Source organism: Dendrobates tinctorius, unplaced genomic scaffold (genome assembly GCF_039654945.1).
Source record: "Dendrobates tinctorius isolate UK_male_01 unplaced genomic scaffold, ASM3965494v1 ptg000003l, whole genome shotgun sequence".
Classification (NCBI taxonomy): Eukaryota; Metazoa; Chordata; class Amphibia; order Anura; family Dendrobatidae; genus Dendrobates; species Dendrobates tinctorius.
The window spans coordinates 68,568,189-68,594,955 of record NW_027361671.1 but is presented as its reverse complement, the minus strand read 5'-3'; the positions used below and the strand labels follow the sequence as shown (position 1 = coordinate 68,594,955).

Here is a 26,767-nt window from a genome sequence, read left to right as displayed (position 1 = left end):
TTCCACTTTATCTTTCTACTTTACATAGTCTTTTATGTGAAAACGAAAAAACTGATAATAACCTTCAAGGACGGAAAATAAATAATGGACATTAAGGAAACCCAGCAATTTACAAAGTGAGATAATCTCCCACAGAAAGCAGCTGTCCTCCGGTGTAATATCCTGTGCAAATTAACCTCTTCTGCGCCCGAGGTGCCTCACCGGCAGCTGTCACCTCTCTTAACAAGTCGGCTTTAGCACACGAGTTGTTCTCCATTGTAATACCAATTCCAAATCCTGATTTTAACAGAACTCAATATTCTGCCATTTCTCGATTTTTCATCTAGAAAATCTATGATTAAATTGTCAAAAGGTTGCGTCTCCACATTGCTTGACACGATCAGCACTGATTGGACAATGTCAGACTGTGCAGGACACATCCCCAACTGATAAACCCCAGTTGTCAGTTTATTAAAGGGAACCTGACAGCGGATACATGCTGCCCAATCCACAGGCAGCATGTATCACGCACTGGCTGCATGATTTCAGCCAAACACCGTATGTTTGACATGGAAACACTGCGGCGTTTCATAGAAAAACATCCTTTAAGAGCCACCAGGTTCTGAGCCGCACAGGAGATTTGCTGGACAGGCAGGTCCCTGGTGGCCTCTCACCGCCCGCTCCCAATGATTGACAGGTCACTGGCAGCAGGCGGGCAGAAACAACAGCCAGAGACCCTATGTCCAACTAGTCTCCCATGCGGCTCGATTGGTATGTTTTTCTCTGAAATGACGCAGCGTTTTAAAAACAAGCATACATGGCTGAAATAATTCCGCCAGTATCTGACATATGCTGTCCGTGGATTTAAGCACCATTTATCAGATGTCAGGTCCGTATAAGGACGTATAAGTAAAAAAAACAGGAACGGCACAATAACCAATCTTTTTAGTATTTTTTCTATTACATATTATACTTGGTGCCTTTAAAATGATCATAGAGAGTCAAATGCCCATATGGCTATATAGCGTAAGCGTATTTGGTGCCTATTTTTAGCACTATATTTTGAGTCAACACTAATACAGCATTGATTATTCAATATATTTGGGTAGATTCACAGGTAAACATGGAGAGATCAATTGAATTTTACGCAAAACCAATGCTTCATGGTAGAAATTCAAATGGCAAGTAATTCATAACCGCTAGTGTCCCAGAAATCGCCCATAATCTGTAATAAGCCCTCTCTCCGCCACCTCATCCCAGGTCAGATATCAGAACAAAATAGCTTAGGCAGGTCGAATTTTTCCTGCCCGATGCCCTTGTCTTTCCGTAGATGAATAGTCGTATTAGTCCCTTCACCCAGGACACATGAAATATTAATGATGGCATAAACTGGTTAATTGTCTTAAATACTGGGAGGCAATGAACTAGATCCAGCTTTATGGCACAGTTAGTACTACAAAATTATTACACGTTAACTAGGTTTTCCCAAGAAAGTCACTTATCACCTATCCACAGAAAGGGAGACCCCAGAGTTCTAGTGGTCGAGGTGGTGGGAGCCTCAGCAATCAGACATTTATCACCTTGATAGTAAACACATGTCATTCATGAGAAAACCTTCCCGAAGTTAAATTTTGCTTCATGTCATAGCAGGCTAATGGTGTTGTGCGCTATTGGTCAACACCTTTTTAATAGCGCCTGCCTGCTGCAAAAGATAAAAAAGTGCATACGTAACTCGCGGACAGGCGCTACTCCTTCCATCTCCAGACTGTGTGGCTCCTGGTGGTAATGTGACATTATGTCACACACCTACTGCAGCCAATCAGTGACCTCCATCATAAAGGATGTCTGCAGCAGTCATGTGACAAAGGGGACAAGTAGTGGACAACCCCTTTAAAGATACGAATGGCGTATGCACAATATGATCATTCATTGGTGAAAAATCAAACACTCTGAAGATAACATTATGGCCCAGATCCATCATTGCCTTTGAGCCTGTTTTTTGTCTAGTTTTATGTGTTTTGCGTCTTTTCGCTTGTTTGCACCCAATTCATTATTCTATTTGTGCATTTTTAGAAGTCTATCTTATATATGCTCACCTGTTTTTTGCTTTGTTTTCCGCTTTGTGGGTGGAATCTTGCCATTCCGGATGTTTTAACTGGGTTAATCAATTGCAGCTTTTTAAAAAGTTACAAAATGTGGTGCAATTACACGTCAGTCCCACCCTCTCTATGTATTTTTGTGTACGTCAGTATATTACCGCAATTTGAGACTTTTAGCGCCAAAAGTCACAAAAACAGCTCACGATAGGAAGAAAGAGCAATTTTGCACCTAATTCATGAATCGCGTGTGGCAACTAATACCACAAGACAAAAAAGGGAAAAGGACGTTAGTAAAAAAAAAATCATAAAAACAAAATAAATCTTCGTGAGCTGATTCATCATTTGGGTTCTTTTTTTAAAGCCTTACAATAAAGGCTCATACACACAACTGATGTTCTTGGATGAATGTCATCCGTGGCTTTCATGGATAGCCCTTGTACCCATGAGATTCTACAGAGCTGTGCACATATCCAATTTTTTTCCTTGAACCAAGTGGTCAACTGAAAAAAAAATTGGAGACATGTCCGGTTTTGATCCAAGTGTCAACATGCGTGTTTGATGCCTGTCCGCTGGGAAACGCACTTAAAACGTCTGCGCATTTTTTACCTTCAGAATTTGCACATCTAATGAAAGTCTATGGGAAAAGTCTGAAATTAAGGAAAGAGAGCACACATAGGGTGATAAAAGTGAAATTTTTGGTGACAATACACGGTTAGTGCACTCACCTTTACAGGTTGTGAACAGTCACAACCCCTTGCTGAATGTAAAAGGAACAAGTGGTCGCTGCAAGACTCCCGTAGATACCAATGTCACAAAGGAGGAAGAAAAAGACCGGGTTTTTCAATGTATCCGCGCTGACCACACAAGGATAGGATTATTCGTCAAAGCTTTATTGTGCCGACACGTTTCGTGGCAAACCTGCCACTTCCTCAGGGCCAAAGAATTAAGGGGGCTTTACACATAGCGATATTGCTAGCAATATCACTAAAGCGTCACCGATTTTGTGACGCAGCAGCGATATTGCTAGCGATATTGCTACATGTTGTCATGATCTCAGTGCGGGTTTGACTCGAACATGTGCGGTTAATGTCTGGAACCAGTGCTGATGACTGGCATTTCTGGGGTAAAAGGTTGTGATCCCAGTGCAGGCTTACCTGCACACCTGGGGCTTATGATTGTGGCCTCTCCCTGGTTCTGGGATAGCTTCTTATAGCCTCAGGATGCTCCCATCCCCGTCAGTTATACTTTCGCCCTTGGCATAGTGTGGTGACCCCTGAGTGTGTTGGTGCTGTGTTCTTGTCTATCTGATACTCTGTGTATGACTCGGTCTGTTCTCTGGATACTGCTTGTTGGATTCTGCTTGGTACCTTCTATGTCTGTTTGGTTTTGATCTCTGCTTGGCCCCGACTCTCCGTTCTGTCTCATCCCTGGTACTTTACCGTTATCTCTGTGTATGACCCGGTTTGTCTGACTTTGAGAATTCCTGTATTAGTGTTCTGACTATCTGATAGCAGGATGCTAAGCCCCGCCCCCTTGTGGTCACATGACCGTAGGTCCTTCACTGCTCACTGACTTTAGCTTCTCCAGGTCCTGTTTCCTTGAACTATCCGGCCGTGTCTGACCCCGTGCCCCTCTGCAGTGTGGGCGAGTCCTTGCTCAGCGGTGGCTGCGCGCCGACCTTAACAGGACCGTGACACATGTGATACTTACCTCCGACCGGCTCCCCCGCTGGTTATTGCTGATCGCGCGAGAACGTCCTGAGCCGATTGGCATGCTGTGAATTTGAAGCATGGACCACAGGTCAGTTTACGCTGTGTTAAAAGGAAGCACGGTGGGCATGGGGCTTTTATAGATCCCGTTCACTTTGCTGGAAATGTAAGATGCTGTGTTTTGGACTCTGCAAAAAATATGCAGCGCCAAAAACACACCAAAAGCGTATTGTGGGAACGTAGCCCAAGTCTAAGGAACCAGTGCCAATATTCCATAAATGCTGCCGCCCAATGATCACCATTAGGCCGGGATCTCACATGGGAGAAACTCGGACGAGTCTCGCATCTTAATACCTGGCACTGCCGCTGGCACTGGCGGAGCGTGAGGCTGCATGTATTTCTATGTGGCCGCACGCTCCGCTCCCGAGTGTCAGTATTAAGATGCGAGACTCGTCCGAGTTTCTTGCTTGTGTGATCCCGGCCTTAGTAGGGAACGGTAATATTTATTATTCTATAAAGAGCGTCCAGCTCAAGAGACACGGCTGCCAGTGAATGCTGCGAGTCCTACGCCAGGCATGTAATGAAAGTCATCATTAGGGCTAGGAGTTTGTCCGTGGGCGATGTTTGCACTGGTAATTTTAGTTCTAGAGGAGTGAAAATTAGTTGAGTGGTTTGGGAGTGAGATGTGATGGAGGATCCAATCACAGGGGACAGAAATGTGGCTTCTATATGGGACGATAGGAAAAAAGGTTTTATAGGGCTAACAATTTACGTTACAGGCTAAAGGAAGAAAAAAAAGTAAAGCTCTGCATGTGAGATAAAATAGTCTGGCAGCCTCGGAGCCGTGGATGGTTTGGAAGAAAGACAGTCCATATGGGAACGCAGTGTACATTACAGTAGATGGGATACGGAACAGTAACCGGACAGATGAAGCCGTGAGGATGTGGTTGCCATTTGTCCTTGATTTACAGAGATCCACCCAGGTCTTACAGACTTGTCCCTAATTATTTTCTCTGCTTATCTAACATTGGCCAAATGTACTTTACATCTAACATATAACAGATACTAACAATGGCTGAATGTAATCACAAAAAACCTTTCCTACAAGATCTGACAGTTCTAACTGCACAGTCCTCATACGATTATCAGGGGGTCTAGGTAGCTTTTTAGCATTTAGTAGGATCTGTTCTAGAAACGTCAAAAAAAAACAAACCCTAAAGCGAATCTGATAATATAAAGTAAGAAAATGAGAAGCAATGAGTTCCTGCAACATTTCAAAAACCGACGGGAGATTCTTTACTACAGCAAAGGCTTCGCATCAAATGCTCTGGCCATAAAGTGACTTCTTTATGAATAGAAATCAGGAGAATGGGATATCTGAATATTGTTTTATAAAAATATGTACATTTCATCTTATTTGTGGTCACTGAGCAGATGAGGGCCATCATCCTCTCTTTAACGCATGATGCCCAGAGATTAAAAAAGCCTATCACACGGCGATAGTGTGTCGCAAATGGAAAATGAGAACTTTTCCTACGGTTATTAATGCACCGTAGGAAATAAGATCAGAATTCGATTCGGATCATATATCCAACGACAACCCGCATCCTACGCATGTGCACGATCAACGACAACCCGCATCCTACACATATGAATGATCAACGACAACCCGCATCCTACGCATGTGAACTATCAATGACAACCCGCATCCGACGCATGTAAACGATCAACGCCAACCCGCATCCTACACATGTAAACGATCAACGCCAACCCGCATCCTACACATGTGAACGATCAACGCCAACCCGCATCCTACACATGTGAACGATCAACGCCAACCCGCATCCTACACATGTGAACGATGCCTTCACAATTCCATTATCATCCAATAGGAAACATCTGCACAGAATATTTTGGAGAAAAAAAAACACTACAGATGAGCCTTGAAAAACTGCCCTGCGGGAAAAAAGTACTGTCATGTCATGTCTATTAGGCAGATTCCAAGTGAAATCCACAGCAAAAAAAAAAACGTAGACAAAAAAAAGCCTTCAAAAACCACATCAAACCAGAAACGACATTGACCGAAAGCATGAGTTTTTGACAAGGATTTCAAATATAAAACAATGTTGTGTTTTTTCATATTGAATGCAGCTTTGTGTAGTATGTGGTATAGTTGTAAATGTGAATATACACAAAGCCAACTTCAGCCTTTATGGACATATGACTTTTTCCATTCCATGATCTGTCACTCATCCCATTCTTCTCCACACAATTCCGCTGTAATCATTCTCAGACGTGCTTCATCTTACACGGGAGATGGACACATGCTGCGGAATTTTCAGAGCGGATTGTGCAGCGGTTTCAAATCCGCAAAAAGAATTGCATGTCAATTCTTTCTGCGGTTTCAGCAGCGGTTTGCCATCTCCTCCATTGAGGAGATGAAAAACCGCAGGGCAAAACCGCAGGCCAATCCGCAGATAAACCGCAGGATTTTGCAAAATCCGCGTGGATGAATTCGCAGCAGATTCCGCAGCGTGTGCACGTACCTTTATATGTTTTCACCTGTTTTTTTAATGTTCATCATTGTAGGCCAGGTTTGAGGTTTCTGGAAATTGGTGGCCAATTGATAAATTTGCAACTTTGTAAAAAGTCGCAAAGTTTGGCACAAATGTACCTCTGCCCCCCCCCCCCCCGCCGTCTTAGGCTACTTTCAGGCTACTTTTACACTTGCATTTTTTTGCGCTGCGCACCGTGCGCAGTGCAAAAGCACATAAAAAATGCATCATGCGTTTGTGTGCGTTTTCTTGCGGGTATGCGCACCCATAGACTATAATGGGTGTTTGGGTGAAAAAAAAAGCATTGCGTGCGCATGCGTTTTTTGGGGGCAAGTCGGACGCACAAAAAATGCAACAGGATGCATTTTGTGCGCCTGAGCGCACACTACAAAAAAACGCATGCGCATACAAAGGCATGTGTATGCGCACCCATGTAAAGTATAGGGAAAAAAACGCATGCTTTTTTGTGCAACAAAACGCAAGTGTGAAACCAGCCTCAGACTTGCATTATGAGGCGCAGCGCAAGGCCGCCTCTAAGCTCCGCCCCCAGCCGCGCCTCCTCCGGTCAGCTCCTCCTATGGGCGCATGACGCTGCATGCGACCGGCATACCCTATATTTAGCGTTGGGTACGCTGGTCTGCTTTTGCCGGCGCATGCGCCCTTCTGGTGCTGCGCTGACGTGCACCAAACGCACCATGTTGCATTTTTTGTGTGCTCAGCGCACAGCCAGCGTACCCAACGCTAAATATAGGGTACGCCGGTCGCATGTAGCGTCATGCGCCCATAGGAGCTGACCGGAGGAGGCGCGGTCAGGGGTGGAGCTTAGCGGCGGCCCTGCACTGCGCTTCATAACGCAAGTCTGAAAGTAGCCTTAGCACCATTTAGCAAAACGTGTGACTTTTAGCAAAGTTCATGAGCTGCATGCTCCATTTTAAAGTAGTTGGTGAAAAAAAAAAGTTCAACAAAAAACGAGAAGCGGCTTAAGCAAAAAAGGAAATGGTCAATCGGGCGCTACGGTCACAAATTGTGTATTTAGGGTGGATGTAAGTGGAAGACATTCATAAATCTCATGAACACAAAGCGGAGAATAGCTGCATGGAAATCTACCTGCCATGGGGATTATCAGCTCTTCAGCTTAACCAAAGTCTAACCCACCAATATCAGCAGGACCAACCGACAGTCTACTGCGTATGGGGGCCTCGTGATCCCCCGACACATGACAGTGTGGGAGAGAAGGATCTGATACATCAGATGTTATCCATGATATAACCTGCCACGAGAGATGAATCGGCAAACAGCTCGCTTGTAGAGAACACAGGGACGCTCGGCTGAGGACTCACTCAATGTGATGGGCAACATTGTCAGAGTTTTAAGCAAAAGGTCATTAACGGGAAACGTTCACAACATTTTTGCCACCTAATCTGAGAGCAGTATGATGTAGGGAAGAGAGACACTGATTTCAGCGATGTGTCACTTACTGAGTTTTTTGCTGTAGTTTTGAAAAGTAATCACTATTTTAATCAGCAGATTTTAACTAGAGGACTAGTAATCCTGCTGCCAGGTAGTCCTCCATATTCATAAGGTCTGTATGTATGGGCAAGAGACCCTGATTAAAGCGATAAGACACTTACTGGGCTGTTTGCTGCCGCTTTAGTAATATCACTGTTTTATCTGCTGCATATCTGAATGTTGAGCTCTGTATAACCCCGCCCACACCACTGATTGGCAGATTTCTGGCTATGCACAGTGTACACAGAAAGCTTCCATTCAGTGGTGGGGGGTGATTACACAGAGATCAGCATTCAGAGAACTGATAGACCTGCAACAGATAAAAACAGGGATTTGATGAATTCTGCAGCAAGCAGCCCAGTAAGTGACACATTGCTGGAATCAGGGTCTCACGCTGCTCTTAGATAGGGTAGCATTTTGGCACAGTATAATACGAGAATGGGTTGGAGTATTTTGTACCTCTGGCTCAGAGAACCTGGTATCTGCTCAGTATTTGTCATTCGCTTTCGCCTGATTAAGCAATTGTTTCATTTCTAATTTCTTCTAATCAACAGATACATTTCACAAATGCATTGAACATTCCCAATAGTTTCCTTTGTGGATAACTCAGGGGATTGCTATTCTTAACCCTTTTGATTCTATGACATGTGATATCCTAGAGGACAGCTGAGTAAAGAGGGTCAGAATTTAAGATGGTATTACCATATTATTTTAATCCAAACATTCTGCTAAGCCTTTTACTAAAAATTCTGTTTCAGATTATGTGTCTTATTAAGCAAATAAAGACACAAAAATCTCCAAACCCTCCAGGAACTAACAGAAAAACATATGCTCCAATCTTAACTCTTTATACAGCAAACTACCACCATTACCAGACTGGTCCGGAGATGAAGAAAACATACACACACCTCCCGAGGGACCTGGCAGGAGAAATATCCGCATATTATCCTGCAGCGCTGTCCTATGATGGAAAACACTAGTGGGAACTGGAAGTAAAATATCATCCTACATGTGACGGGAATCCTAACGCAATGAGCCTATTCTGCGCCTCGCTGCCGGCCATGTTGTCTTTAAATTGGCTAGATATACAATCCTAGGACACACTGACCATGATGGCTCCCTGGTCCTGTGTGGGAGATGGTCAACTAAGAGTGAGTGAACGTGCTGGGATAAGGTGTTATCTGAGCATGCTTGTGTGCTACCAGAGTGTCTTCGGCGTGCTTGAAAAATATGTTTGAGTCTTTGTGCCCGCATGTCTTGTGGCTGTTCGACTGCCTAACAAACAGGCAATCCATGCATGTGTTGCAGCTGGCGAACAGCCACGGGACATGCAGCCACGAGGACGTGAACATATTTTTCGAGCACGCTGATGACACTTGGTTAGCACCTGTGCATGATCAATTAACACCTTATCTCAGCACGTTCACTCATCACTATTAACTACCATGAAAACCGATAGTGGAAAAACAGTACTGCTGTCATCAGTGTGTCAGAGTGCTGTCAGTGAGTCAGTGTGTCATCAGTGTTTCAGATCAGTGTGTCATCAGTGTTTTAGATCAGTCTGTCAGTGTGCCATCAGTGTGTCAGTGTCCCATCAGTGTTTTAGATCAGTCTGTCAGTGTGCCGTCAGTGTGCCATCAGTGTTTTAGATCAGTGTCAGTGTTCCATCAGTGTTTTAGATCAGTGTGTCAGTGTTCCATCAGTGTGTCAGTGTACCATCAGTGTTTCAGATCAGTGTGCCGTCAGTGTGCCGTCAGTGTTTCAGATCAGTGTCAGTGTGCCATCAGTGTTTCAGATCAGTGTGTCAGTGTGCCATCAGTGTTTTATATCATTAGATCAGTGTGTCAGTGTGCCACCAGTGTGTCATCAGTGTTTTAGATCAGTGTGTCAGTGTGCCATCAGTGTGCCACTGCCATCAGTGTTTTAGATCATTAGATCAGTGTGTCAGTGTGCCACCAGTGTGCCATCAGTGTTTTAGATCAGTGTGTCAGCGTGCCATCAGTGTTTTAGATCAGTGTGTCAGCGTGCCATCAGTGTTTTAGATCAGTGTGTCAGCGTGCCATCAGTGTTTTAGATCAGTGTGCCATCAGTGTTTCAGATCAGTGTGTCAGTGTGCCATCAGTGTTTCAGATCAGTGTCAGTGTGCCATCAGTGTTTTATATCATTAGATCAGTGTGTCAGTGTGCCACCAGTGTGTCATCAGTGTTTTAGATCAGTGTGTCAGTGTGCCATCAGTGTTTTAGATCAGTGTGCCATCAGTGTTTCAGATCAGTGTGTCAGTGTGCCATCAGTGTTTCAGATCAGTGTCAGTGTGCCATCAGTGTTTTATATCATTAGATCAGTGTGTCAGTGTGCCACCAGTGTGTCATCAGTGTTTTAGATCAGTGTGTCAGTGTGCCATCAGTGTGCCACTGCCATCAGTGTTTTAGATCATTAGATCAGTGTGTCAGTGTGCCACCAGTGTTTTAGATCAGTGTGTCAGCGTGCCATCAGTGTTTTAGATCAGTGTGTCAGCGTGCCATCAGTGTTTTAGATCAGTGTGTCAGTGTGCCATCAGTGTTTCAGATCAGTGTGTCAGTGTGCCATCAGTGTTTCAGATCAGTGTGTCAGTGTGCCATCAGTGTTTCAGTTCAGTGTGTCAGTGTGCCATCAGTGTTTCAGATCAGTGTGTCAGTGTGCCATCAGTGTTTCAGATCAGTGTGTCAGTGTGCCATCAGTGTTTCAGATCAGTGTGTCAGTGTGCCATCAGTGTTTCAGATTAGTTTGTCAGTGTGCCCTCAGTGTTTCAGATCAGTGTGTCAGCGTGCCATCAGTGTTTTAGATCAGTGTGTCATCAGTGTTTTAGATCAGTGTGTCAGTGTACCATCAGTGTTTCAGATCAGTGTGTCAGTGTGCCATCAGTGTTTTAGATCAGTGTGTCATCAGTGTTTTAGATCAGTGTGTCAGTGTACCATCAGTGTTTCAGATCAGTGTGTCAGCGTGCCATCAGTGTTTTAGATCAGTGTGTCATCAGTGTTTTAGATCAGTGTGTCAGTGTACCATCAGTGTTTCAGATCAGTGTGTCAGTGTGCCATCAGTGTTTTATATCATTAGATCAGTGTGTCAGTGTGCCACCAGTGTGTCATCAGTGTTTTAGATCAGTGTGTCAGTGTGCCATCAGTGTGCCACTGCCATCAGTGTTTTAGATCATTAGATCAGTGTGTCAGTGTGCCACCAGTGTGCCATCAGTGTTTTAGATCAGTGTGTCAGCGTGCCATCAGTGTTTTAGATCAGTGTGTCAGCGTGCCATCAGTGTTTTAGATCAGTGTGTCAGTGTGCCATCAGTGTTTCAGATCAGTGTGTCAGTGTGCCATCAGTGTTTCAGATCAGTGTGTCAGTGTGCCATCAGTGTTTCAGATCAGTGTGTCAGTGTGCCATCAGTGTTTCAGATCAGTGTGTCAGTGTGCCATCAGTGTTTCAGATCAGTGTGTCAGTGTGCCATCAGTGTTTCAGATCAGTGTGTCAGTGTGCCATCAGTGTTTCAGATCAGTGTGCCAGTGTGCCATCAGTGTTTCAGATCAGTGTGCCATCAGTGTTTCAGATCAGTTTGTCAGTGTGCCCTCAGTGTTTCAGATTAGTTTGTCAGTGTGCCCTCAGTGTTTCAGATCAGTGTGTCAGCGTGCCATCAGTGTTTTAGATCAGTGTGTCAGTGTGCCATCAGTGTTTTAGATCAGTGTGTCAGTGTGCCATCAGTGTTTCAGATCAGTTTGTCAGTGTGCCATTAGTGTTTCAGATCAGTTTGTCAGTGTGCCATCAGTGCTTTAGGCCAGTTTCACACGTCAGTGGCTCCGGTACGTGTAGTGACAGATTTCTCACGTACCGGAGACACTGACACACAGACACATTCTAATGAATGTGTCTATGCAGATGTCAGCCTGTTTTCACGGACCGTATGTCCGTGTGCAAAATACGCTGACATGTCCATTTTTGTGCAACAGCACGGATCACACGGACCCATACAAGTCAGTGGGTCCGTGTAAACACGGACCGCACACGGATGCTGTCCGTGTGCGATCCGTGTGCGTTTTTAGGAGTCATAGGGTTAATATTGAAACCAATTTTTTCTCGACACGGACAACATACGGATCACACACGGACGGTACACACGGACATACGGATAGCACACGGATCACACACGGATTGCCTACATATCCACATGGACAGCTCCGGTACCGGTTTTTCCTGTACCGGAATTATCTGGACGTGTGAAACCGCCCTGACTGCCGGTCCTTTTTATAAACCTGCCAAGATGGTAAAACTGCAGTAAATGCATTCACATATCCGTGTGTCCAGTATGAGTGGTATCCATTTTTTCACAAATGCCTCATGTACCCATTACAATTTATGATGCTGTTCACATAGTCCTGTTTTTTATCAGATGACAAGGGACAATACAAGTCTATGGCTTTGTGTGCCATCAGTATGAACACCCTACATAATCTTCTATATAGAGCACTAGGTGAAGAGCCCGGCGCTGCCCGGGCATAGTAACTAACTGTGGTTAGTTATAGCAAATTATAATTATCCTCCATCCCATAGTCCCGTGCCCATATACCCATCATACATATCCACGATCCCACAGGCCCGTGCCAATATACCCATCATACATATCCTCCATCCCATAGTCCCATGCCCATATACCCATCACACATCCTCCATCCCATAGTCCCATGCCCATATACCCATCACACATATTCTCCATCCCATAGTCCCATGCCCATATACCCATCATACATATTCGCCATCCCATAGTCGAGTGCCCATATACCCATCACACATCCTTCATCTCATAGTCCCATGCCCATATACCCATCATACATAGCCTCCATTCCATAGTCCCGTGCCCATATACCCAGCATACATATCCACCATCCCATAGGCCCGTGCCCATATAACCATCATACATATCCTCCACCCCATAGTCCAGTGCCCATATACCCATCACACATCCTCCATCCCCTAGTCCAGTGCCCATATACCCGTCATACATATCCTCCATCCCATAGTCCAGTGCCCATATACCCATCACACATCCTCCATCCCATAGTCCAGTGCCCATATACCCGTCATACATATCCTCCATCCCATAGTCCAGTGCCCATATACCCATCACACATCCTCCATCCCATAGTCAACCATTATGACATCATAATGAGCGGCGGGGCTTGCAACCTATGATGACATCAGCGTCACCATGGCAACCATTATGACATCATAATGAGGGGCGGGGCTTGATACACACTTTTTCCCCCCATTATGTAGATAGGGGCAAAATTGTTTGGTGAATTGGAACGCGCGAGATTAAAATTTCGCCTCACAACATAGCCTAGGACACTCTCGGGATCCAAACGTGTGACTGTGCCAAATTTTGTGGCTGTAGCTGCGACGGTGCGGATGCCAATCCCGGACATACATACATACACACACATATACATACATACACTTGAGCTTTATATATTAGATGAGCCCCCACATAACCGCTCTATATACAATGAGCCATCACCTTGTCCCTATATACAGTATGAGCCCCCACATTGCCCCTATATACAGTATGAGCCTCCACATAGCCTCTCTACATACAATGAGCCATCACAATGTCCCTTTATATAGTATGAGCCCCCATTTAGCTCCTGTGATGCAGTAACCTCTGTTACAGCTAGGGGGCGCTGTGTGTGCTCTTTAGGATACGCTTGGAGGCATAATTATGATGGTGAATTAGGGTCTGGCATTATTGTAAAAGGCCGGTATGTGTCGCAGAGGTTCTCTGCGCTGTAAGAGCCCAAAATTATATCATTATGCTGGGACTTAGGCTGTGCACACACGCTGCGGATTTTGCTGCGGTTCCGCAGCGGTTTTGGCCGCTGCGGTGTACAGTACTACGATTTTCAATTCTCCTGCGGTTTGCCATCTCTTCCATTGAGGAGATGAAAAACCGCAGAGCAATCCGCAGGTAAAACTGCAGGTCTTTTGACCTGCGGTTTCACCTGCGGATTTTACAAAATCCGCGCGGATGAATCCGCACCTAATCCGCAGCGTGTGCACACAGCCTTATAGTTCCACAAGTATTTGTTGTGCATTACTTATAAGGGTGGCTTATAGGGTTAGTCAGAGAGCTGGGCGGGATTTGACTAACCACACATGTACCGCCCATCCATGGGGATGGTTACAACCATATAATATGACTGAATTTTGGTCACATGGTCAGAGTGTGTACCTGAATTGGTGCAAGGTCTGTGTTGGAAGATCCTGGGAGTAGGATCGGATTCCTGGAGCACGTGGTGAAACCTTGGACCTGAGTGTTGGACATGTCTTGAATAGCACCCGGACAGGCCACATGTGTGGGCAGAGCCTGTGACGGCCCCACACTGAGAAAGATGCTGTCCTGTTGAGGACCTTGGACTGATGAGGAGTCAACCTGTGGAGCAGGAGCTCCTGAGAGGTAACCCCGGGTATGGGGAAAGAACTATGTGCATTGACAATGGTCAGTTACTGAACTGTGCGGTCACCCGGTGACTGGGAGAGAGTCCGGTGTGACTAGTGAATGCTTTGTAAAGCCACACGTGATGAGGTAATGGACTACGTGTAAGCTGGTGGTGTGCAAACTGGCTTACGGTGCGGTTTATGATGTTTAAATAAACCCTATGGACTGTTGTGTGGAAAACCGTGCCCGACTACGTCAATCCGCTGCCAAGCGAGTGTTCCCCCAACACACACAGTAGGCGCTACGCCACATTCCCTATATACAGTATACAGGAACACACCTCATACACATATAAAAAACAAACCACAAATACTCCCAGCGCTCCGGTTCCCCCGGCGCTCTACTGCGGTCTGAGGTACACTGACTCTCCGCACAGCAGTCGCGATGTAGTGACGTCATCACATCTGCTGTCACACATGCTGACTGGTGGAAGAAGCAGCTCCGTCCTCCACCAATATATTCTCTATCTGTCACGGTTTTCAGCCCTTTGGCTGTCTCAGCCCGCTGGCCGCACTTTGCGCAGGTCTGGTATAAAACATCTGGAAAAGACACAGTGAAGTAAAAATCAGAAAACTAACTAGCCACAGAGGACAACCTAAAAAGACAAATCATTTGACGAATTTGTCTCAGATCACTAAGTTACTAATCAAGAGGGTTTCACGGCAAAACACTGGCAGAAATACAGTGATGAATCGGGGCCATGTGTTTACATCTACCACCTGATCGTTAGCGGTACCTGGTTCTGACCCCCCCGATCTGACTTTGATGACCTATCCCTTAAGAATAGGGTAACACATCCTGATCGGACCACCGCTTTAGGCTCGTTCGTACAGTCACCAATATTGCGGTTCGGTTTCCTTTAGGATATTTTACACTGAATCCACTTTGGACTTGTAGCACAAAGATATTAAGCCTCCCCCTACACGACCGGTGGTCCTCTACATGTGACGTAAAGCTTACCTTAAACAATACCAGAGCACAAACCCAGCAATCTGAAACCACAGAAGCCGGCTATTACCAAATTTGGTCTCGAGAAAAGCATGGCAATGAAAATCTAACATCGATTCCAGAATAATTATTCCAGGCGATTCATCTCAGAGTCAGCTGTGAGCGGAGACGTCAGAACGCCAGGACAATTGAATTAAGACACACTGGTCGTATTAGTCTTACCCCGGGCTAGATACAATTGCACTCACTCAGCCAGGAAAGAAAACAGGTCAGTGTTCCAGACTCTCCGCTATGGAGGGAGAAGCAGTGGAAGTTGTGCACTGGTACCGTCATTGCTGGGCCGCTGCCAGCTCCTCAGGGATTAACAACGCTTTTCATTTTCTTTTCTTGTAAACTCTTTTTGAAGAAAAAAAATAACTCATTGTTCTTACATTATTCTGTGTGCATAGATTTCATCAAAAGAATTACAATCCTCTTATTTACCCAGTAGGAAACCACTTTTATGTCCGAAAGGAGTAAAGACAGAATGACATATAGGGCTGTGATGGAGGAGGACCTGTCCGCTCTGACATGTTGTGCTAGCAAATAACTGCATTCTCCATAAAATTGCAACTCTTCCCACTCTACACTGCACCGATCCTCTATTATTTCTCCTGGAAATGTACGAAATCGTTCCCATTCATGTGTTTCAGGAACCTGTTCCAGCTTTATATTCTTTGCATATTACAGTCTACGATCATGCTCACATGTCCGTTGTGAATTGCGGACCACCTGTCCACAAATATGAATGGAGACATGTCCAATTTGTATACAATTGTTAGATCAAAACGGCCCATTCAAGTCAATGGAAAAAAGGCGAGCACACAGATGCCATCCTTGTTGCCTCCATGTGCTTTCTGTCTTTCACAGTCTTCGGGCTCATTCAGACAAGCAAGGTTTCGGGCCGTGTGATGCCCGTGTGGGAGATGAACAAGACACGGACAGCACAGAGCCAATTACCTAGCCTATAGGGGCGTTTTTCCAAATAGACAGACAATCCACTTGGGAAAAATGCACTATTCTGCTCCATTTTCTGGTTTCCAGACCAGAATAATTCATTTAATTTACATTTTTCTTGCATATCTTATGGAGCAGAATAATGCATGTATTAGGGCTCGCTCACAATGCCACATAACATTGCAGAGTGCTATCCGATGTTTTGTCGGCTAGCATTCAGCTCAATGCTATACTCTGGGACATAGATCTGGGGCAGTACAGATTGGCATGGGAAAACAATCACAGCATGCTGGGGTACATCCGATGGTTGCATCATGCACACCCATACAAGTCTATGTGTGTGGGTGAAACACTGGACTGCACTCAGATGTCATCTGTGTCCACAAACACAGAGAATGCGATTCTCTCATGTGACTGCAACAGATCACACTAAGGTAAAACTCGGAACAAACAATTAAAGGGGTTGTTTACCTCTAGGACAACCCCTTCTTAAAACAAATGTCCAGCCCTGATAAAATAATAAATCCTATACTCCCCTCCCGTGCTGGCTCCGTTCCCGCGGTGTTGGCACTCGCTCTCCAAGGGGCGGTGATGCAGTGTGGCGCCCAATCAGCGCTGGCATCACTGTCTCCGCTTTCGGACAAACTGAACATGAAGAGGAATTCTGGGCTGCAGCTGATCCCTGGCTTCCTCTACATGTTCAGTTTGTCTGAAGGCGAAGACAGTGATGCCAGCGCTGATGTGACATGTGATGCTGGTGCCCGAACACTGCATCAATGCCTCGGGGACAACGAGTGCCAATACCGTGGGAACGGCGCTGACATGGGAGCATAAGATTTATAACTTTATCGGGGCCAAACATTTGGTCTAATAAGGGGATGTCCTAGGAGTGCACAACCAGCTCAATTCTCATGCACAAGTGAATCAATAGCAGTGTGACCCCGGCCTAAGAAGGCAGCTTCTGCAACCGTCCGAAACAAGTACAAGGAGCCAATCACCTCAGCATTTTACAGATGTGACTGAAGCGATAAAATAAAAAAGATGTCACCCTGCAGATAAAAAGTGACACCTTTACCAAAAAACAGATCAAAATCTGATAAAAATCCATACCCAAAGTCGCTCCATTTTTCTTGTGCAAAATGTGAATCCAGCCTAAACTGCTGACGGACACCATTCTCCTTGTCAGACGGAGTGCGGCTACACACCGTGACATTGAATTAGGCCTCAGACCCCAAGGATTTTTCTCTTATGCAAAAAGCAGACACATTTTCATTAATATATTGGATTCGCTATTCATTAGAGTTTGATCAGAGTAAATCTTTGCTATCAGGGTTTCCTCAGTGATTTTCTCGCTCGCTTCATAAAAAAAAAATTGCAAAGCTTCTCCTACACTACAATGTTCAAAGCGGATACAGTGGCGTAGCGTGGGGGGGCGGTCCGCCCCAGGCGGCACGTGTGTGGGGGCGGCGCGGCAGCAGCAATTTGGTGACAGGCTGATTTTGCTGCAGAAATTCCACAGTGGGTCAGTCCTGAGAGAAAAATCCCTATGTACACCATATGGATGAAGTATTGGGACACCTCCGCATTACACCTACAGGAGCTTCTACAACATCCATTCTCCATCTAGGGCCGGGGTCACACTTGCAAGAAACTCGCACGAGTCTCGCGTCTCAATACCTGGCACTTTCTCGGGCACTCGGACCAGAGCGCTCAGCTGCATAGAAACACGTGCAGCCGCGCACTCCGATGCCGAGTGCCGGCGGCAGTGCCGGGTATTGAGACGCGAGACTCGTGCGAGTTTCTCTCAAGTCTGACCCCGGCCTAAAGGTAATAAAGGGTTATTCTAATGTTTGGAATAGCAAATAACTTCCCCACTGCTGTGACCCCTACCAATCTGAAGAGCCCCCTGTAAGGAGCGATGGTCGATAATGTGCACTGTTGCTCCAGTTACTCTTTTCGGACAGCCGGAGATAGCTGAGCTCGGCTGGTTTCCATCACTTCTATAAGATCGGTGGGGTTCTCAGTGGTCAGAACCCCTACAATCTTGAAGTTATACCGTGTTATTTTGCAGCTATAAGAGCTTTCATTCTTCTGGGAGAGTTTTCTACAAGATTTTGGAGTCTGTAGGAATTTTTGCCCATTCAGCCAGAAGAGCATTTGTAAGGTCAGACACTAATATCGGGTGAGAGGGCATGGCCCTGTTGTAGGTTATTCCATACAGGAGCAGACAGAAGAGGGTCCCTGTGCAAGGCCCATGTATGGGCATGTTACAGACCAATAACTCCTCTTAATGCATCTGTGTGTGGGACACTAGCTGCTAGAGGTGGCAGTGGACCCTTACCTCCTTCGCAAATGGTATGCCCACCAATGATCTCTAAGGCTATGTGCCCACGTTGCAGAAATGCTGCGGAAAGGTCTGCAGCATTTCCGCAACTCCCTGCCGCGGGTAAAATGCATGCGGAATTCGCATGTGTTTTTAGCTTGCAGAATGCTTGCGCTTTTCACTACGTCATCTCAGGTGATTCGCGCAATGCATCCCTGGGACCGGACGATGCTGGCAACGTGGCTGAGGGCAGGAAGGGCTCCGGGGGCCATCAGAAGGTGAATCAGTGGCGTAGCGTGGGGGGGGCGGTCCGCCCCAGGTGGCACGTGTGTGGGGGTGGCGCGGCAGCAGCAATTCCTCTCCTCTGTGGGAGAAGCCTTCATCCAGCATCATCAAGCTAATACATACATATATAGAGAGAACTGCAAGAAGATGAAAGTCTAGAAATGTAGAAATAATAACAGCAGACTAAAAATTAGATCTTTGAGTGTAGTGTGGGCTCTTCGGATGCTTCCGGATTATCAACGACCAAAGGGGCGGTAAATTTTTCGACCGCCCCGGGCGCCACAAACAGTTGCTACGCCACTGAGCGGATAGTACACGGATTACACATGGCCCGCAGAAAACCACAGACATATGAACAGCTCCATAGACCACAATGGGTACATGTTCTGTCAGTGCTACAGACAGCACACATACGTGAAAAGCGACGACTGAATAGGGCCCAAGTCTGAAGCGACACAGTCACTTTGGCCCATGACACAGGTAGTAAAGCCAAAGATTGCTGTATCCCACTGCAACATTGTAGCATAGTGCAAGTGATTGGGGTCACACTGCAACCGGACCAGTAAATAGCAAAACATCCAGCTGGTTCGGACTTTTGGGGACTTGCTTGACAAAGTACTTTGCAGTTTTCAATGTGACCCTATTCATCGGTGTCGTGGCCAAAGTCGCCGCGTAGCCCCAGCCTAATGGTGACAATGTCGGAACTAGGGGGCACATCCAATAAACAATTCACCATAGAATGCTAGAGCACAACTATTCTCCCAACTCCCATTTTTTTTTAAAAAGGTCTTTACATCATTTATCCCAATGCTGTAGCTTATCAACTGTTGTAAAAAACAACTCCCTGCCTACATTGTCAGCCATGACTGCCAGGATGAGCCGAGAGTTGTAGTTTTTAGTAAGTGGGGCGATTCAGATCAGGGACCACTGTCATAGATAAATGCTTTACTTGACCAGCTGGAGAGCTGCCTTCTAAAGCCACGTTCACATGCTGTTCTGTGGCTCACTGCAGGATGCATATATGCCAACGGCACAGATCCACAAAAGGGGTGTGGCTAAACAAAACCATGCCGAAAAGTGGGGTCCTGTTCTGGGTGTATTCTGTTGCCAGAATGTATTATTATAAATGAAGGCAAGCATGCATCATCACTTCCCTTAAAGGGAATCTGCGAGCAGGCTTTTGATATAAAATCTGAGAACAGCATGAGGTAGGGGTTAAAACACAGATTTCAACCTTGTCTCACTGTTTACTGACAATTAAGGTTTTATCACCAGGACATTATCATTGCTGTGACTAGCTGCACACTCCTCTGACCACACCTCCTCCTGTGATTAGCAGCTCACTGTCTATAGACAATGTACAGACAGAGCCTGGTGTGGGCGGGGGCAGCTTTCTCAGCTCTTCTACATTGCCAAATCTAATAACTCTGATTCTATAACAATTGTTGCACCCAGTAAACTAAGTGATACATTGCTGGGTTCAGGGTCTCTTTTTCTACATCATGCTGCTCACATATGAGGTAGCAAAAACTTTATAACAGACTCCCTTTAAGGCCAAATCCCAAAAATATAAGGTTCTGCTAAGCAAAATTACGGTCTTGGGGATGGAGCCTCAGGCTGTGTTCATAAGTTGCAGCCAGCGGGATTTTTTTTTTTTTTTTTTTAATTTGCTGCAACGTTTTTTTCTTCCAATTTTTGTAAAATCTTACAATAGCATTACGTTTGGCTGCAGTTGTGGCAAAAAAAAAATTGCAAAGTAAACGCATTGTGTGAACACGGCCTATGGTATTCAGAATAATTTCATGCCCTTCTCTCATCTATTAGATTCATTTAAGGTAATCAGTAGAGAGGATAATGCCTACATGAAAATCTTATGGAGGTGGATGAGGAGGAAGGTGCAGAGATGCATGCTTGAATCCTGGCCATTTTGGTGCCTGTTACTCTTAGGCCACAGGTCCATTTTTCATGTTAGGACAGCTGCCTATTAGAGTCTATGGGCTTGGTCACAGACCAGAAAAGTGGAGATATCCATGACTCAAAGTTCAAACGCATCCATTCATATTAATGGGTTTGTTTTTACTGTTTAATGGGTTGGAGAAGCTTGAAATTTTACTTTTACTGCATCTGGGAGAAATTGATGCCACACTGATGGTAAAAAGAGACACACGGACCAAAAATGGATGAAAATCACATAGAAAAAATCTGATAAAAATCTGCATGTTTTTTCTTATATGCATAAAAAAAAAAAAAAAACAGTTAAAGTCTAAATGAAGCCAAAAACTAATATATCTGGATATTTATGAAAGTTCCATAAAAAAAAAAGAAAAATAAAAGTCTGTTGTCCAAATCTAGACGATGAAAAGCAGTTAAGTGCTACTAGTAACGTTTGGGAGAGATTTACTTGGAACATAGGAGAGAAAAGTAATTGCATATAAATTGTAAAAAGTGTCGCCAACTTCATTATAAAGTACTCTACAGCAGATTTAAAGGGTCTGAGCTCTACGTGGGCAACTTTCCATATCCCAAGTGTTGATGACTTACATCTTCCATAGTCCTCAGCCAGTCGCTGGCTGCTAACACATCGCATCACATCAGACCTAACAGCTACAGATCTGAAAAAGCCAAAATTACAGTGAAATTGGGCCACTGGCTATGGAGCTTGTACTGTAATATCCCATAAAATTGCTGTTTTTGATCAATTCAATAACATAGTTTGGTAAAATGTTCTGTTCATCAACAGTTAAATATTTCCTGCAATATTTTCTGTAAAGAAACAGTGGTACAGGACGCAGGACGGTACCCACACAGCACGGTGGAGGGTACAGGACACAGGACGGTACCCACACAGCACGGTGGAGGGTACATGACACCGGTACTCACACAGCACGGTGGAGGGTACATGACACCGGTACCCACACAGCACGGTGGAGGGTACATGACACCGGTACCCACACAGCACGGTGGAGGGTACATGACACCGGTACCCACACAGCACGGTGGAGGGTACATGACACCGGTACCCACACAGCACGGTGGAGGGTACATGACACCGGTACCCACACAGCACGGTGGAGGGTACATGACACCGGTACCCACACAGCACGGTGGAGGGTACATGACACCGGTACCCACACAGCACGGTGGAGGGTACATGACACCGGTACTCACACAGCACGGTGGAGGGTACATGACACCGGTACCCACACAGCACGGTGGAGGGTACATGACACCGGTACTCAGGTGCTCTGCACTGGTCATAAATGTATGCGATACTCTGCCCCAGACACAGAGCGAGCGTGATACTCTGCCCCAGACACAGAGCGAGCGTGATACTCTGCCCCGGACACAGAGCGAGCGTGATACTCTGCCCCGGACACAGAGCGAGCGTGATACTCTGCCCCGGACACAGAGCGAGCGTGATACTCTGCCCCGGACACAGAGCGAGCGTGATACTCTGCCCCGGACACAGAGCGAGCGTGATACTCTGCCCCGGACACAGAGCGAGCGTGATACTCTGCCCCGGACACAGAGCGAGCGTGATACTCTGCCCCGGACACAGAGCGAGCGTGATACTCTGCCCCGGACACAGAGCGAGCGTGATACTCTGCCCCGGACACAGAGCGAGCGTGATACTCTGCCCCGGACACAGAGCGAGCGTGATACTCTGCACCGGACACACAGCGAGCGTGATACTCTGCACCGGACACACAGCGAGCGTGATACTCTGCACTGGACACACAGCGAGCGTGACACTCTGCACCGGACACACAGCGAGCGTGATACTCTGTACAGTCATGGTCAAAAGTTTAGAGGATGACACAAATATTATATTTTCACATGATCTGCTGGCCTCTGGTTTTTATGTGTGTTTGTCAGATGTTTTTATCACATACAGAAATATAATTGCAATCATATTATGAGTAACAAAAGGTTATATTGACAGAATGAGTTAATGTAGCAAGTCAATATTTGCAGTGTTGACCCTTCTTCTTCAGGACCTCAGCAATTCTCCCTGGCATGCTCTCAATCAACTTCTGGATCAAATCCTGACTGATAGCAGTCCATTCTTGCAAAATCAATGCTTTTATTTTGTCTGAATTTGAAGGTTTTTGTTTGTCCACCCGTCTCTTGATGATTGACCACAAGTTCTTAATGGGATTAAGATCTGGGGAGTTTCCAGGCCATGGTCCCAAAATCTCTATGTTTTGTTCCCTGAGCCATTTAGTTATCACCTTTGCTTTATGGCAAGGTGCTCCATCATGTTGAAAAAGGCATTGTTGATCGTCAAACTGCTCTTGGACGGTTGGGAGAAGTTGCTCTTGGAGGACATTCTGGTACCATTCTTTATTCATGGCTGTGTTTTTAGGCAAGACAGAGAGACCCCATTCCCTTGGCTGAGAAGCCACCCCACACATGAATGGTTTCAGGATGCTTGACAGTTGGCATGAGACAAGACTGGTGGTAGCGCTCACCTGGTCTTCTCCGAATAAGTCGTTTTCCAGATGTCCCAAGCAATCGAAAAGGAGATTCATCAGAGAAAATGACTTTACCCCAGTCCTCAGCAGTCCACTCCCTGTACCTCTTGCAGAATATCAGTCTGTCCATGATGTTTTTTCTGGAGAGAAGTGGCTTCTTTGCTGCCCTCCTTGAGACCAGGCCTTGCTCCAAGAGTCTCCGCCTCACAGTGCGTGCAGATGCACTCACACCTACCTGCTGCCATTTCTGAGCAAGCTCTGCACTGCTGGTAGCCCGATCCCGCAGCTGAAACACTTTTAAGAGACGGTCCTGGCGCTTGCTGGTCTTTCTTGGGCGCCCTGGAGCCTTTTTGGCAACAAGGGAACCTCTCTCCTTGAAGTTCTTGATGATGCGATAGATTGTTGACTGAGGTGCAATCTTTCTAGCTGCGATACTCTTCCCTGTTAGGCCATTTTCGTGCAGTGCAATGATGACTGCACGTGTTTCTTTAGAGATAACCATGGTTAACAGAAGAGAAACAATGATGCCAAGCACCAGCCTCCTTTTAAAGTGTCCAGTGGTGTCATTCTTACTTAATCATGACAGATTGATCTCCAGCCCTGTCCTCATCAACACCCACACCTGTGTTAATGGAGCAATCACTGAAACGATGTTAGCTGATCCTTTTAAGGCAGAGCTGCAATGATGTTGAAATGTGTTTTGGGGGATAAAGTTCATGTTCTAGGCAAATATTGACTTTGCAAGTAATTGCTGTTAAGCTGATCACTCTTTATAACATTCTGGAGTATATGCAAATTGCCATTATAAAAAATGAAGCAGTAGACCTTGTAAAAATTAATATTTGTGTCATTCTCTAAACTTTTGGCCATGACTGTACAGCTCTGAGTATAAGAAAATATTCCCTGAACCCAAACATATGACTTATCCACATGACAGATCCGTGTCCCTGTTCCCCATATGATGGAGCGGAGGGGCAGTCGGGCATGTGCTCCCTGGCTACATTCAAAATATACAGGCTGGGTGTTAATAGCCCATGTAAGTGTTTACATCCATTATACTGGACTGCGACTTCAATGAAAAGGGGGACAGGGGACCTCTTTTCTCATGGTCAGTGTACTTCCAGGAACAACTACAACTGGATTACTATGTAAGTAATGTTTTTTTGGAGGAGAAGCCACAGATAAATAATGCGCACAGTCGCGTCTCACCTTTACAAATTGGGGTCCTGGCGGGATATGAGCTATGGGGCCATGCCATCTTTCAGCCTTCTCCCAGTGATGACAGACTGGGCTCTGTCAGGCTGCACATGATATACACCCCGCTGAATCCCTTTTATTCCACAGTCCATGGAGCAGACCGAGCATCAGCCAGAAGGCACCCCACCAAACACAGCCGGGAGGTCTCAGGCTTTGTTCAGACAAACGGAATAAGCATCCTGCTGCATCAGTAATGGAAAAGGACAAGGGGGCTCCCACCGATTGTCATGGGGTCCGTTTTTTTAGAATGGAAAAAAGTCCTAAATGCAGAACTTTTGCTTCCATTTTAAAAATTCGAACCAAGGAGGACCCCATAACAATCAGTGGGACCCCTCTGCTTCTGGTCACATAATGGAGGCAGCAGATCACTTATTCCGTTTGTCTGCTCCTATAGCAGGACAGACAGTGTCCTAATGGACGGATGAGCCGGACGGTCCCGTGATCCTCCTGACGTACCTGAGGACATACAGGTTGGTGGACACTGCGGGCTTCGTCTCAGGTCCTTCAGTGGCACATAAAGAGGCGGCAGCTGAGGCCAGATGCCAGAACTGGCACAATGCAGGTGTTCTGGTGCCATTGTTCCCAGTAATCAGGTCCTGGCGCGGTGCCACACGTCACACAGACCCCCACACCACAGCCTGGATCTGTCGGGGGATTACAGGGGGCGCGTGACCTTCACACTTTAGCTGATCCTGGGCCAGACTAGTCTGCTCTCTGGAGGGAGGGACCCCATCATGTACCAGAGGGCAACCATCACAGCCACATGAGCCACTGCTGGCCCCCTACTACACTCACACACAGCGCGGACAGCCCAGGGCGCAGGATGCGGCAGAGCTCACACGGTCAGATGCAACGGAGACGAGTGTGTCCTGTGCACATCCCGACATGACGTGCTGCAGCCATACACTAATATTACCCTGCAGCCCAGGTCCAAGGGCGAGGATGGGACCGGCCTGCATCACCCGAGAACAAAGCTCCGGGCAGCGTTACCATGGATACAATCATCCAGCATCTGCTCCCGGGGCCTCACACTGGACCAGTCCGCTCACATCCCGCCAGCAGCAGCAGTCACCCCCCCAGCGCGACCACCGCAGCCACAAGTCACCTTTGTCTCCTCCGCTGGAGAGGTCCTGGCTTCGTCTGTAGCGAGAAGCACATCCACAGCTCACAGCACAGCGGCCTCTCCGGCACTGAGCGGCGCCGGCCCCAGCGTGCTCACAGAGGGTTAATCCTGGCAGGAGGACACGCCCCCAGAGACTGATTGGCTTCAGCTGTGCACTAGAGTCCCGCCTCCTCTGTCACAGACCACGCCTGTTTGATGCTGCAGATTCGCTGGACTAACCACCAGTGAGAAAAAGAGACGTCCAGTGCCTGTGTGTATGTGTGTAGTGTGTGTGTGTGTAGTGTGTGTGTGTGTGTGTATTGTGTAGTGTGTGTATTGTGTAGTGTGTGTGTGTGTGTAGTGTGTGTAGTGTGTGTATTGTGTAGTGTGTGTATTGTGTAGTGTGTGTGTGTGTGTGTATTGTGTAGTGTGTGTATTGTGTAGTGTGTGTGTGTATTGTGTAGTGTGTGTGTATTGTGTAGTGTGTGTGTGTGTGTGTATTGTGTAGTGTGTGTATTGTGTAGTGTGTGTGTGTGTGTATTGTGTAGTGTGTGTGTGTGTGTGTGTATTGTGTAGTGTGTGTATTGTGTAGTGTGTGTGTGTGTGTGTATTGTGTAGTGTGTGTATTGTGTAGTGTGTGTGTGTGTATTGTGTAGTGTGTGTGTGTGTGTGTGTATTGTGTAGTGTGTGTATTGTGTAGTGTGTGTGTGTGTGTGTATTGTGTAGTGTGTGTATTGTGTAGTGTGTGTGTGTGTGTATTGTGTAGTGTGTGTGTATTGTGTGAAGTGCTTGTGTGTGTGTGTCTGTGGTGTGTGAGCATGTGTGTTATGTGTGTGAGTGACTGTGTGTAATGTGTGTGAGTGACAGTGTGTATATGTGACAGTGTGTATATGTGACAGTGTGTGAGTTTGACAGTGTGTGTATATGTGACATTGTGTGTGAGACAGTGTGTATATGTGACAGTGTGTGTATGTGTGACAGTGAGTGTAACTGTGTGTCTGGCAGTCTCT

At 46.2% G+C, this 26,767-nt stretch overlaps 1 protein-coding gene across 3 annotated transcripts in view; it reads right to left on the bottom strand.

Moving 5' to 3' along the window:
- SNCAIP (synuclein alpha interacting protein) overlaps nt 1-26,167 on the bottom strand; it is a 320,769-nt gene extending 294,602 nt beyond the window's left edge. For all 3 annotated transcript variants that reach the window (XM_073556172.1, XM_073556094.1, XM_073556231.1), the window contains exon 1: nt 25,761-26,167. The gene's annotated coding sequence lies outside the window, so the exon portion shown is untranslated. The remainder of the gene's footprint in view (nt 1-25,760) is intronic.
- Nucleotides 26,168-26,767: the final 600 nt, after the last annotated feature.